The sequence below is a fragment of the Scatophagus argus genome, chromosome 11 (genome assembly GCF_020382885.2).
Source record: "Scatophagus argus isolate fScaArg1 chromosome 11, fScaArg1.pri, whole genome shotgun sequence".
NCBI lineage: Eukaryota > Metazoa > Chordata > Actinopteri > Scatophagidae > Scatophagus > Scatophagus argus.
Window position 1 is genome coordinate 8,097,067 of NC_058503.1, and position 14,611 is coordinate 8,111,677.

At 41.0% G+C, this 14,611-nt stretch overlaps 1 protein-coding gene across 2 annotated transcripts in view; it reads left to right on the forward strand.

Moving 5' to 3' along the window:
* The first annotated feature begins 6,046 nt into the window (after positions 1-6,046).
* Positions 6,047-14,611, forward strand: part of il1rapl1a (interleukin 1 receptor accessory protein-like 1a) — a 142,248-nt gene continuing 133,683 nt past the window's right edge. For both annotated transcript variants that reach the window (XM_046404682.1, XM_046404683.1), the window contains exon 1: positions 6,047-6,749. The gene's annotated coding sequence lies outside the window, so the exon portion shown is untranslated. The remainder of the gene's footprint in view (positions 6,750-14,611) is intronic.

A 14,611-nucleotide genomic window follows, 5' to 3' on the forward strand; every position in this document is an offset into this window, starting at 1 on the left:
GCTGAACATTGCTGCAACTGTCACTGTAGATTCTCACAAACTCTCAGCACAAAGTAAAATAAAAAAGGTATCGAAATTGCTCGGACTGATGCAGGTATAATCCCTGAAAGGTCCTTTTGCAAAGCAATTTTAGTTGTGATTAAAAACATGGAGTGAGAGACTGACCTCAAAGAGGAGAATTACATTTTCATAGTCACATACATGACAAAATACACTTTATATAAACTCAACTGTAAGCCTGTAAATATATGCTGATCAAACATTTCCTATCACTGAGGTGCAGCACATTGTGAATTCTTGGTGTGTTTAGGGAATAACCCATATCTTGTATTGCTTATGGAGAGTCCCTTCTGTGGAAAACTTAATAATACTCATTTACTTTATATATATACATATACATATATATATATATATATATATATATGTTTTTTTATTATTTTTTTTTTTTACTTTGTCACTTTTCCTGCAGCTGTATCCTTACCATCACTTTGTTTGTCCTGCTTGTCTGAGGGTATCTCCTACACAAGTCAAAATCATAGACACAGTACTGATTCTCATTCCACAGGGCTGGGAGAAGCCTTCTGCTCTTCTCAGCCCCATCTTTGTTGGAGGGAACACTTTTGCAAATCCAGGAGATGGTGATAATGTAGTGTATTGCATTGTACTGAGTCTCTTACACTGTCAAAAATAAAAGTAAGAGTAAGAATAATAAAATCTATTATGCACAAAAAAATGTAATTTTATATTAAAGTATAGTGGAACCCACAAGCAGATGGAAACTTTCACATTTTTGGCTAAACCTTTAAAAAACATCCCATTAAGATATCAAACATGTAGGCAGTGATCTGAGACTTTCTGTGTCATAACTCATCCCAGTGCCACAATAGCTCTTACACGTTGGAGTGTTTTTAGACTGTGAACATCAAGCAGTGGGTGGTGCATTCTTGCAAAAGCTCAGACAGACAAGATGTTCTGAATCTACCAGCCCTGTGTGTCCTACTTGCCTTCCCCTTAACCCTCTCCTCTCTTTTTCTCTTTTTTTCAATGTGAGACTCCGCATTTGAGTCCTCTCTAGTGGACCGGCTGATCGGTTTCACACTACAGCATCAAACGCCGCACAGTCCAGCTCAAAGGTCATGGCACTGTGATATGGAAAGATGCCACTTTGATCAGGAAAGCTGTATGCCAGTTGCCAAGGGACGTTATCATCCCATCATGGGGATGAACAACATGGCCAAAACAGCAAAATAATTAAGAACAAGAAGATGTCTCCAAATAGATTTTTTACATGAGTTGTTATTTTATGTTTTCAAGGTCACAGATGTACATGTTGACAGTAGCAGTATCAGCTGTCGATAGAACTAAGTGTAAAGGTAAGGATGAAAATGAATTAACATTTTCAAACCTCTGAGGGACTGATAACGATAAACTGATTCTCATTGTGATGCATTGTTTTTTTTCCCCAATTGTGTGCTCTGGCTGTCAGTGGTTTTTGCTGGCACAGATGTGCATACCAGATGAGCAGGGGAAATGGCATCATCTCTACAATTACAAGAAGGTCACGACCTGCTGTCACGGCAACCGCCTGGCATCCATTTGGAAACTGCTTGGCACCCGCAACCTGCAGATTTCATAAACCTGCAATTAGGCAATGGGCATGTATCAGTCAGCACACTCTGTGAAACATCTGCTTGTCGGTGTGTGTGTATGTCCAGGCATGTGCGTGTGTGGATTACAGAGTAGACAGACAGAAAGGAAACAGACCGATGAGAGACGGAGAATTATTTTGTTATGCTGAGATGCTGGAATTGCTGGGACATGATCCCTCACTGACTTCCTACCTGAGAACACTTAAAGCTGTTTTTATCCATATTTCTACATTAACAATGGATTTCATCATCACTGTCTATAGTGTGTCAAACCAACAGAAAGCTATCACCCTTCTTTGCTGCTGCCCTCAGCTCTACAGAGCATTTTAATTTCTTTTAGCTCGTGTTTTGGTTCATTCTCAATACTGTTTCCAGACAGATGTTTTCAAAAATCAATAGAAAATCACAGTACATTCCCTCTGTACTTAACAGTTGGCAAAGAGACTAAATTAGTCACTAGCTGGTGAACAAAGTGGAGCATTTTGTAGCTAAAAGCATTCCCCTCAGGAGATAGTGGAGACCAAAACAGAGCCAAAAGGAGAGTGAATAAAGTCATTATGTCGAATCAGTCATCCACTGGCTGGACAGAAGTAAAACTCCAAATGAAGGGTAATGTTGCACTGTGTCTACTATATGACTAAATAGACAATTGTTTACTAACATGTTCACTGACAGGTGATATCAGGGTTGTACCTCAAAAAACGAAAAAAAAGTAATACAGGTTTAAGGTTAAATGTCTGAATGATGGTTAAGGGTTCTTTATAGTTAAACTGTGATGTCTCAACATGAGCAGCCCCATATATACATCATATACTTTTCATTAGGATTAGTTTAACGTAGAGTTTAAATGCACCAAAAAGTTGTCATCCAGTTAAATTAAAACTTCAAACAATGTTCAAAAACAAAGCAGTGAAGATTTTTATGTCAGGATCAATTTGTCTGTGTTCCACAACCTATGGCTACATTTGTTCTAGTGCAGCCTATTTCTCAGTGACAATTCACATTATTTTTCTTATCAAAGAATTAATTGTTGTTTTTTTTTTTTTTTTTTTTGATCTGATTGCATTCTAATGCAAAGTCTATTTCTGCCTGTGTGAGGAAAGTGGGACATGATGCTAATTCAAGATATGGCTCTTTAAAGCCAAGTTGGTCCCTTTTTGAAATTAGTCGAAGCCTCTATAAGGAGCTGTTACTGTACTGTCAAAGAGGCTGCTGTGGAAAGCCAATCAGCAGAAGAAGACTGGACAATGCCGCAGCACAGGCAGGCAAAAAAAAGTGTGGGAGTAAGATGTGATGGGGCCCTGTGATCTCTCAGCTGTTTCTATGGCATCACTCATGCGCCATTTAGCTGCTGAATATTCAGCAGACAGCAAAATGTGAGTGAGTGAGTGAGTGAGTGAGTGAGCGAGTGAGTGAGCGAGTGAGTGAACGAGTGAGTGAGTGAGCCAGCAAACAAGTGAGTGGAACGAAGAGGAGGCCTTATATCATATCAGTCAAGTTCTATATTTTCTGCATGACGGATAATGGTCAGGTACCTACTCATACTCTGAAAAGAAAAAGTGTGGAGGCAGATAAGTCTGTGATGAGTTTCCTGAGCCCTGTGCAAGTGTGGTTATACAAGACAGCCCTCTTCTTTCCCATCCAGCTTACAGACACCACAGATCCTGATGGGATTTGATAAAGAATGGTGGAACGGCTCTCTGACAGTACTTTACCTGATAAACAACATGTAAGCCTGCTGAACAACCCCATAATTGAGATAACTACCATTTGGAACAGGTTGATGTGTCCTTAACTAACATCCAGAATGACAACAACATCCAAAATGAATACTCACTTATCAGCTTCCATTTTTATTTTATTTTAAGAAAACAAATGGAATGGAAAACGAATTGGTTTTAAGCAGCTTTCCTGCATTGCAGCTTGTCAGCGCAATATATTTAACACAGAGCTAAGGTAAGCAAAAGAAAATCCTCAAAAGTCAAAATCGAAAGGCTACAATGGGGCATGAGGGTGGATTAGTTGATATACATGTTTGACTTTTGACTTAAACAAGTTGTTCTGTCAGCAAAAACTGTTTATGTGAATGTTTGAAGTGGGACGCGATGTCCAGTGGTGTAAAATAAGTACATTTTACAGCAAAATGATGTGACGTCACATTAATGTATAAGTAATTAAGATCCAGTGACATAATTGTATAAAACTCTCAGGACACATTTTCTGCTCTAAGTACTTTTATTAAGAACATTTAGTACATACATACCTATATCTGTACTTTTAATCACATAACATTTTCAGTAATCAGACTTTGCAGTGTGCTAGTAAAAACTCTACTAAGAAAACAATCTCAGTGTATTCTAGAATGACATATCACAAATCATCATGAATTTGTGTTTATGTAGAAAAAAATTCCATCTGTCCTTAGCTGTCTGAAAGCTGGCACAGGTGAGTGGAATTTTATTTGTGGTGTTCGCAGCATTGTCAAGTAATGCAGTGGGAAGAGATGTTCTATTTCCAAAATCATTGTCCCTCCAGCTAACCCACAGAACATGCTGTGGACAGTTTTTATTACTTCCTTAATACTTTCTACCAAACAAACAGTAGGCTTGAAAAGAGAGTTTGTTGTCGTTGTGTGCCTTTCAACTGATGGATCCGTGATTCTGTAGAGTTTAGAAATGAAGGAAATGACTTGGACATCAACATATAGACTATAGAGGCAAAAATGACTTCCAGGAGGGAATATGGTTCCTGTAGCATGGTCTTTGAGTCATATGACTGAGACTGATTTCAGAACACTGAATATCAATACTGACAAAAAAAATAAATAAATAAATAAAGGTTTTGAATTTGACTTATTACCCTCTATGATAAAAACTGAACTAAAAAAACTTTATGCTCAGCTTAGCTTGGGTTGAATTAAGACCGATGTTTTCTATTATAGCAAAGTGAATTGTTTCCAACTTGTCACACCTCAAACAGAAGACAGAGACGGAATATAGTATAAAATATAATAAAATGTAGTATTCACCTTTGGTTTTGTGTGTGTGTGTGTGTGTGTGTGTGTGTGTGAAACAGGATGTATCTGATGTATCATGACCACTGATAGCTCATACTAAGCCATAAGTGGAGATGAATACAAGAACAGAATCCTTGTTCTCGCGCCTGCAGACCCACGCAGATGTTCTATTAAAATCCAGCAGATTTGACCTTTGCTCAGGTTAAATTTGGTAGAGCTATGCTGGGAATTATGTGATGTCACTGGACTCAATGTACAATGGTGGGTTCCAGGACTCTTATTTCTGCTTCAAGGAGCAAGGAGGGATCGCAGGGAGACATAATACAGGAGACCAGCCCTAACACAACAGAAGTCTTACAAAGGTCCATCACTTTGCTTTGTTGGAACTCTGTTGGTGTTTGGATGGTACGTCTGATTGGACTGATCTCCTGCTACATCTGAGCATCTTTGCATTTTTACATTAGAGTATATGGACACAAGTCATAGATTTTATGTATATATATCATTGATCTTGTTGTTTTTTTTTTTTTTTTTACATTTGCCATTACTGCAGTGGGCTGAGATTTATTCCCTCTGTAGGAGGGCAGCAGCAAACTCTGGAGGTTATGATTGTGGCCAGCAGGTGACCTAACAGATTTCTATGACTACAGGACTCCATCTTTTATATTGCAGGATTATAATACCACTATTTCAGTAAAAGTCTTCCCAGTGTTACTTCAAATGGAAGTTGTTTTGCCTGTGTGTTCTTAGAAGGCTGCATGGGAGGTCTGTTGAGCACAAGTCGAGATCATTTGGGTGAAAAGTGGACACATTCTGACTAGTTTAAAGGATCTGGGCTACCGCAAACAACTTTTGTCAGGATGTTTCGATCACTTGCTAATTGTGATGCTTCAAAGCTTCAGCTTGCTTTATTTTCATAGTCATCATGATGTTAATCCCCTCTGGGTTTTGCTTCATGCCACAGCTAGATGTATTCATCTTAAAACGGTAATGCCATTCAGTACGACCCCGTCCTGTCTTGCACTGAATCATTTGATTTGCACAGACATTTAACATGAATGAGACTTTGGAATTCAGGCTTCAATTTAAGCTCTGTTCTGCCCTCTGCTCTCTGAAACAGCAGCAGTATGTGGGAAAAACTGTACTGAGGGTTGAATTTTAAGCCTATTTCTTCTGTTTTTTCAACCTCTCTCTCTCTCTCCCCCCTTCTCACGTCTACCCCCTTCTTTTTGTTCCTTCTCTCTCTCTCTCTCTTCTTTTCTCATCCCCCTCTTCCTCCTCCAACAAATGAGAACCATTTTTGCACATCCCGTTCTGTTCAGCGTTGAAGCTTTGAGTTGAGTTATAGTTGTCTGCTTGAATTTCTTTCCCCCTCATCCATTTCACTGTTTAATCGATGAGAGTGACAGAGTGCAGGTGCAGCCGCGGCATGTGTTAGAGCCAGCGGAGGACGGTGTGTGGTGCACTAGGACCGGGGAGAGATCCTTCTTGTCGTGTGCATTGCAACTACAGAGCGGAGCTGTGGAGGAAACCCCCCATTGGATCTGGCCATTATATCCATACATTTCTTTTTCCCATCTCCACCGCGGCGCTGCTGAGTGGGGATCGCACCAGCCAGTGCGTTTGAGATGGTGAAGTACCCAGGAGAGGATCAGTAATTGAGCACGATTTGCGTAAAAGTCAGCTGTCAGATTTGGGGAGGGGGGGTTGTGATCATTTGTAAGCTTCGCCCCCACTCGCTTTGATATCATTTGTTTTTGGGTTTTTTTATTGGCTGTAGTAGTATTTTTTTTCCCTATTTCTACCCATAATCCCTTTTTATTTCAAGCGCGCAAAGTCACATCTGCGTAGGAGAGCGCTTGGCGCACTTCTTCCCCAAAGGACAGAGACAAGATCTCCATTATTCTGTTTGGATTTAAACAGGACGATTGGCTGAATGGGTGACCTCGCTGAAACACAGACTATCACTGGCTTGCACCCATTTTACGGAAACGTGTTTTCTCTATTGACCTGGAGTTGTGATGTCCAAAGCCTTCCCTGTTGACTGACAAATTGCGTCGTACCATTTTGGAATCGAGTTGAAGGTAGGCCAGTTTTTTTCCTGTTGGCTTTCCGACATAATAGTGCTTTTCTGAGCATTTGATGAAGTTCGTGTACCCAAATTGAACTGGTTCTTCAGTTAATGCGGCAATGAACTGATCGCCTGTGACTCTGGCTTTCTCTCGGATAGTTGCAGCAGTTATACTGGAACAAAAACCCCACAGTGGTGGAGATGCGATATTAATCAGTTTAAAACGGCTAAGAGCCGGTCAAACGCTTTAAGGACGAGAAGTTTAGCACCTGCCACTACTGAGGTGCTGAGATGAAGCCGGATATAGATTATTAGAAGATTCAACATTCAGGAAAGCATTGAATAAATAATTAAACTAATGGTATGTGCCGCAGTGTGACAGGGAATCTCAGTGTCTTTCTTTTTTGGACTGAGTGCTCATATTTTCTATATTTGGCTCAGATATGTTTGCTCATGATTTCAATAATGGAGATGCCGGAGGAACCCTCTGCAGTGCAGTCTCACACACCGGCCCGCCGGGCTCGCTGGAGCTTACTAAGGAGAGGATTTAGATAAAGGTGTAAACGAAGCGGCAGCTTTTCCTGAAGGTATTCTACCAGTAAGCCTTATTATATGAACAGATCTGTCTTAATACAAAGGACATGCAGCTGGTTGTATTGGGCCGATTTTACAATAAAATAGACTCAAGTTTTTGGATGGTTGCGCCACTAAAAGAACTTATTTATGCCTTCTCTATCTCTCTGTGTTTCTCACGCACACACAAACACACGCGCGCGCACACACACACACACACACACACACAGTGGTTGACTGCAATAGCAGAGTCGAGACACAGACAAGAGATGCGAAAACTCGCGCACACGCACGCTCTTTTTCTTAATGCCCCGACAAATCTTGTTCCGTATTGTCACGCTCATTCAATTAAATTGGAACGACAGCTCCACGATCCACCAGCGCTAACCTCACAGCCTTGGCTTTCTTAGCCATTTCGACCTACTGTACGAGTTTCCCATGGGGACAAACAGCGCGGTCTCTTGGGTGGAACCGCGCGAATGCCGACGCATGACGCAGGAATCTGAGTGATGATTGATGATGATCCTATTTCTGGAAGTGCTCCTGGATCACAAATGCCGGACCCCCTTGAGCCGTAGTGGCCACCCTCTGGAACTGTCAGCCTTATTTATTGTTGTTTTTATGTTATGTTTGCTCGAGTCTGCTACAAGTCGTTTTGAAAAGAGATCGTTGGTGGCCTGTCGGTCAGTGGCTGGTGGGTTCGCCTTGAACATGTGCTAGAAGTAAGCGCATGCTTGTGTCAAAGTAGGTTCTCTCTCTCTCTCTCTCTCTCTCTGTCTCTCTGTCTGTCTCTCTCTCTCACACACACACACACACACAAGAGGGAGGGGGCGTACGATTTAAGTTTAGGAAGACATGCCGTTAATATACAGTTAATCTGAGCAGCGTTTTTTTTTTAGTTTGTTAGGTGACCTATATCTATTTGTGCTGGCAGAGACGACGTGCCAGAGGCCAGTTGGAGGTGAGCCACATTCCCAGTTTATCATGTTAGACAATATAACTTCATGAAAGAATATGTCTGTGTGTCACTTTGGATTTTCGGCGCAATTTTTATGAGCACCGGGCCTTCCATTAATGAATTCGTAAAGTCAGTCCTGTCTGATGCTACAAAGTGCAGCAGATAAAACTGGCAGGCTGTCGCTGCTGCCAGCAGCGCCTCGTCACAGGGAAGATGACAGGAACTGTCCGTGGTGCTGAAACAGACGGCTCCTTTGTTCAACTCTGGGCTCATTTTGTAAGTTGAAAGGTTCAGTGGCTGCAGTAATTCACTGTGACTTCAATATGTTTAAATATTTGAGCAGCTATTGACCCACATGCTTGTATGTCGCAACTCAAGTCGAACTACCGAAACACATCACACGTGACTTGAAATAAGCTCGTTAAACAGACTGACCACTGAATTCTCACTCAGAAAGCATGTATTGTCTCTCACAACACGCTGACCCCAAAAACACTAACATCAAGGCGCACTGCACAAATCGGGAACTTTTATCTTTAAAGGTTTGTCATCATTCCGTTTTGAATAGGTTTTTTGTTTATGAATTTTGAGGACATGTGTCAATTGAATGCTTTATCTGTGAAAACAATGAAAAATGATTCATCGTTTGGTCCACCTAGACTTCTGTTTTGCTGAATGAAAAGTTTGACAATATGACTGCCACTGCCGCACTGCTCGCAGTATATACTGTGTTACATATCCTGTGTCCTGTGGGTTTTTCAGTTTTGGGCCTGCATTACAGTATTTGCATGATATGGCATCATCATGTGTACTGAGTGGTGATAAAATCCATTAGCTGATCATCATGAAGTGCTGTTTGGCTTGGACATTTGAGAGTTGGTTTTGTGAAAATGAATCAACACTACAGAAAGTACTCCAGCAATATGACAAACAGGACTGTAATAAGTTAAGAACCACTTATGTTTGGCCGTGATCCTTAATTATACAATATTTATCTCTTCTCAGACTTCTGTACTCTTATAATAAATGCAAATGCGTTCACAGTATACATGGTATTGTAAAGTACAAGTTATTTATATATACATATGTATAGAGAAAAGAACAGAGATTTTGAAAGCAGTGCTGTAGTTTTGTCAGTATTAATGTTCTCTCTGTTGCAAAGCAGAGCTGTTGTAAAACAGCCACACTCATACTCACTGAGGCATTTTATAAATATGCCTTTGAGTAAAGTGCCACAGAGACTCCAAATTTGAAAAAGTGAAAATTGTGCTTACCAGAGAGTTCTTATTAAAGTTAAAAATCTAATTGGACCTGTGATAATGCACAGTGTGCACGCCATGCCTGCTATAAACACAGTTGGGGAACTAATATACAGCCCAAGTGAAAATCAAATTAACCGCGGGGGAGCCATGACTTCTACTTTGTGTCCAATAATTGCCTGCATTCCTTTTCAGTGATTACTTTTGTTCAGTATCTATGTATGTATGTGCATGATTCAGTGTATATAAAAATATTTTCACACGATAGCAGCCACTGAGTACCCAGAGAGATCACAGCAAGGCACGCTGTTTGTGAGTTAATGGTCATCGAGTAAGAAGGAAGAGAGTAGAGAGTCTGGTAGAGAGTCTTTTTGGACTGGTCCTGTGTTAGTGATGAAGGATGCGTGTGTTTGGCCCCAACATTGATTGAATTAGGCCACCCCGCAGACCCATTGCTTTCCCAAGGAGCACTCGAAGGCGATCCTGCGGTGAAGTGTATCACTGAGCGGGTGGATGGAGTGTAAGTGGTCGTGTTGCTGGCGGCAGACAGCCGGTGATGAGGAGGGGGAACACGCTTTGGGAGAGTTGCTGCTGATAACACAGCAGATTGGGAGCCCTTGGTGCTAGCGTCTGTCGGTCCCTGACGTGGAGGGATAGAGGGGTGGAGCCACACAGAGTTGGCCCAGAACCACACACTGGGCCAACTTCAATTCAGCTTCCTTACAGAATCTTCGTCTTAGCTGCTATTTCCTATATAATATCACTTTAGCATTAACACATTAACCTTGCTCTGAGTACTACAAGTCTTTTCTTGTTCAGGTATCTGGTCATTTCAGGAGAATTGTGATCAAGTGAAGAACATGATTGTCTCCAAACAAAGCATCTAGCGAGCGCAGCGTTTTGATGGCTTTGTTTTGAAGGCTGGTTGCTTTGACGAGGACCCCCATGAGGCCACTGGGAGCTGAGCTCCCACTGTGGCAGATTGATATTTGTAATTTAAGGGAAGCTGTCACACAGCATCCTCCAGATGGAGAGTGCTGCGGAGGCACGCAGTCGATTAAACACGGTTTGTTTAGAAATAATCATTTTGATGTGGGCGCTGAGGATTCATTTGAGGCATATTGGCTCAAGGGTTCAAAATGTTCAATTATGCACAGATGCATACAATCGCATAATAATAACATAAATGTGGAATACAGGGCAGTGTCGAGCAATAGAAGCTTTCAGTACGTCTGTCACCTGATGAAGGCCCAGATCACTGCAGAACGGACAGGTCAGTGATTTGTTTCCCTGTTGCAGAAAGGGTTGAGGACACGCAGCTAATTCATTAATTCACTAACCGATATGTGCGTGCACACACACACATGCACATACACACACGCATGCATATTCTTTTCATCACTGGACTATTGGAATTGATATTTGGAGGAGGGTCATGTTTTAAAAGACCATCTCCTCCTTGTCACATTGATTGACAATAAAGGAACAATAAACAGCACAGAGAGAATACTGTTTGATTAACTGCACTTCAAAACATCCAAACGTGTGCAATAAATCAGCTTTCCATCTCACAAATTAGCCCAGTGGCAGTTATATGCTGGTTTGAAGACTTTCAAGCTTGAACTCTTAGGGCATTTCCGCTTAGGTCAAAATGATAGATCCCCGGTGATGATGCAGAAGTTAGCAGTGCAAATGTAAAGTAGATGATTTGGTGTGGCATTTTAGAAGGTGAACGAAACAAAACAAAATTATATTTCACCTCTTGCCACACAAGGTGTACACTGTCTGAAATCTGTTTCCAGAATGTCTTTTTAACAGAATTGTCCCAATAAATCATGAGCTTTAAATGAAATGTAGCGCAGGGCAGAGGTCCGACCTTTATTAGACAGTGTTCATGCACACCTGCCAGCACGGGGAATGGAACACATGTTGGACTTTATTATATCCCCTCCTTTGTAAAATGATGATTTACTCATGTCAGCCAGCTAGTTAAAACACTAATGGCTCCACAGTACATGCAGATCAAGTATTGGCAGGATAATGATGATGTAATAATTACCTAAAGTACTAATGACTTATATTGTAACTTCATTATGTACGCAGTTTGTCAGTTTTAGTTACGCTGAGATTATGGGGCAAAATAGCTGTTGAGCTTAATCCAGCATATTTACAATGCAATTTCAGTGTGCAGGGACTGCTATAAATGAGCAAGTAAAAAATACATCTAATAACTGATTGTTAACTTGAAATTGTAACTTTGTTGATTGTTATGACAAAGGCGGACAACGGGACAGCTGTAGAAAACACCATCGAGTCAAATAAGAGGACAAAATAGACTTACGGTGAAGATATTAATGTGGGGATCTACAGGATACACAACAACAGATACCTGAGCTCACCTCCACTGACAAGCCCTCACTGATATCTGCTGTACACACTATCACTCTCTCAACACATAGCAGAGGCTTTAGTCTCTAACTTCTGTCTGGCCAAAGTTAGCAGGAGAGGGAGGCAGTTTCTCAGAAACACCACTTCTTTCTTCAGCTGTTCTCTGACTGTCGATTGAAATGCTAACCTGTCGGCAATTACAGTATTTAGACGTGTGTGTGTGTGTGTGTGTCTTGCAAAATGACCAGGGTGTCTGAATCAGTGGGGGAAAAGGATGGAAAAAACAGAAGTAGAAAAAGAGAGCAAACTGAAAGAAGATACCTAAGCTTGTTTTCATATGCTGCACAGCTAGCTCCACTGGCTTTGAATCAGTCTCTGACAAAGGGAGGGAACAAAGGGACTTCGAAGGATGGTAAACACAAAGAAACTGGAAATAGCACATATGTTTAAAAGGAATCTTTTTAGTTGGAATGCAGAATTGAGAACTCATTGACTATACATGCATGTAAGTACTTCACTTCCATAATATTGGAAACTGTATTTTATTATGACACTTTCATACACAAATCATTGTATCCAAATAAAGTGTTCTTCCAAGAAATAGAGCATCAGATGTTTCAGCAAATGGCCAAAACTGTTTACGTTCAAAATGACAAAGCCCTTTAGCGGCTGAAGTGATTATGACTCTTGTCCTTCCAGAACAAAGGAGGAAGTAATGTGATGCTGCTGTAGAGCCACAAAGTCCACACAGGGAGGACGTCGAGGTGAATGGATGGGACAACAATGTTGATCTCGAACACAAGTGGCTGGTCTTGCTATCCTGTCTTTTTTACAGTCAGCTTTGGTTTCTTTTCTTACTTTGAACATAATCAATCTTTAATGTAACTAACCCGTAACCGTGACGACTTAAATTAACGAAGCTTTCCCAAACCAACCTGTCATTTGTGCCTGAGCAGACCTTAACAACAGCGGTGGAATATCAGTTTTATTTGTGAAACAGAGACGCTGGCCTTTCGCTAGTGGCTTATTCGTGTTGTACTTTTTTTGTTTAATTTAGATGATTTGTTGAATTAACCATACAAACATTAACTCCTTGGTCTGTAGTCAGTGATCAAGTTTTAGTTTTTCTGAATGATTTTGTATTTTTCTGTGTCCTCTTACTACTCTTAGTGACTGGAGCTCTTTTGGGAAAAGGTCCATGTTGTGTACTTCCATGCATGTGTCCGGATTTAACAATATCTGAGTCAAAGTGCAATGACAGTCATGGGTTTGCTTATTTAGTCAGGAATTAAACAGAAATACATAAGATCCTGAGAGCTTCCTGTGGGCATGTAAACAATGTCTACCAGGATGGAAGGTGGACGTGGGGAGACTGTGTTACAGTGTTGTTTTCTTATGAGTCTTTTCTTAACTTACAGAGAGTGTGATCTTCCCATTATCTTGAACAAGTTGTTTTAGTTGCCTTAACCAAACCTTCATCATAGAGATAGAAGAAAATGCTTGTATGAATTTTAAGAACATTCATTTGTAATGGTTTTGATAGACCTTTGATGTTATTGTGCTGATATGGCCACCAGATAAAACAGATGTTTACATGGGTCGCTACGAAAGACAGTGACAAATGACTTGTTTCATTAAGTTTGGAGGAGTTTCTGTCCTCTCAGCTGCTGGTGTAAGTGAATGTGTCTATGAGACCCATCAGGAGAAACTACAGACTGGATGATGTTGATTATTTCTCACATGATCAATTCTGGTAGGCAACAAACCTGGAAACAGGGTATTTTTCAGGGTATTATTTGTATTAGGTTTTTCCCTCTCAGTTCGCATGCTGCCATCAGCTTTGTCATAACACAGGGTGAGTAGGCCACACTGGCCACAATGAAATCGTTCTCTCAGCTGTCTCTGTGCATTGGTTCTGGGTAAATCTTGGTAGGACAAGGAAGAGGTGAGACGTAAACGGTTCCAGTACGGGTACACAGAGTACACACAAATGAATAGAGAAACATGGCCTCTTTCTCCTCAGTATTTGTCTGTGACACACACACACACACACATGCACACACACACACACACTACTCAAGATTAGTCTTGGCAAATTGCCTTGTCTTACAGGATAAAATTGCATTTAGAGGTGTAATTTAATCGTTTCCTTTTTCGTAAAATTGGTTCGGAAAGTGAATCACCGATGTAGCATTCCTTGGAGACATAGATGTTGAAAATCTCAGAGCCAGGCCGTTACTTGTAAGACAGTTGTCAGAATTTTCAAGATCAGATGTGCTCACAACAGTGAAATTGTAAGCCGTGATCTCTCAGTGGACTAGCCCACAGAAAAAAGAAAAAAAAAACACACACACACACAGAAAGAGAGGAGGGACTTTATCTCAATGTTCTGTTGCTTGGCTTGTCAACTTGTCTCTGAAATACACTCAGATGGCCCAAGCTCCAAGCTATAAAGACAGAAAAGACAAAAATGCAGACGAGGTCATGTGAGAATTGGCAAGGGAGAAGGAGAGACAGAGAAGCAGTAAGAGGCAACAGGAGAACCAGAGGTGTTTCTGTTGTTTCCTAAAAGAACACTCTGCCCTGTTATTTTGTCAGCTGCAGTGGTCTGTGTTATGGTGCAATGAGTCCCCGGGGAGTAGCGGGGCTGTCATAAATATTGCACTGTGTGGAACAGCCATTTCTGATGTAGGTTCA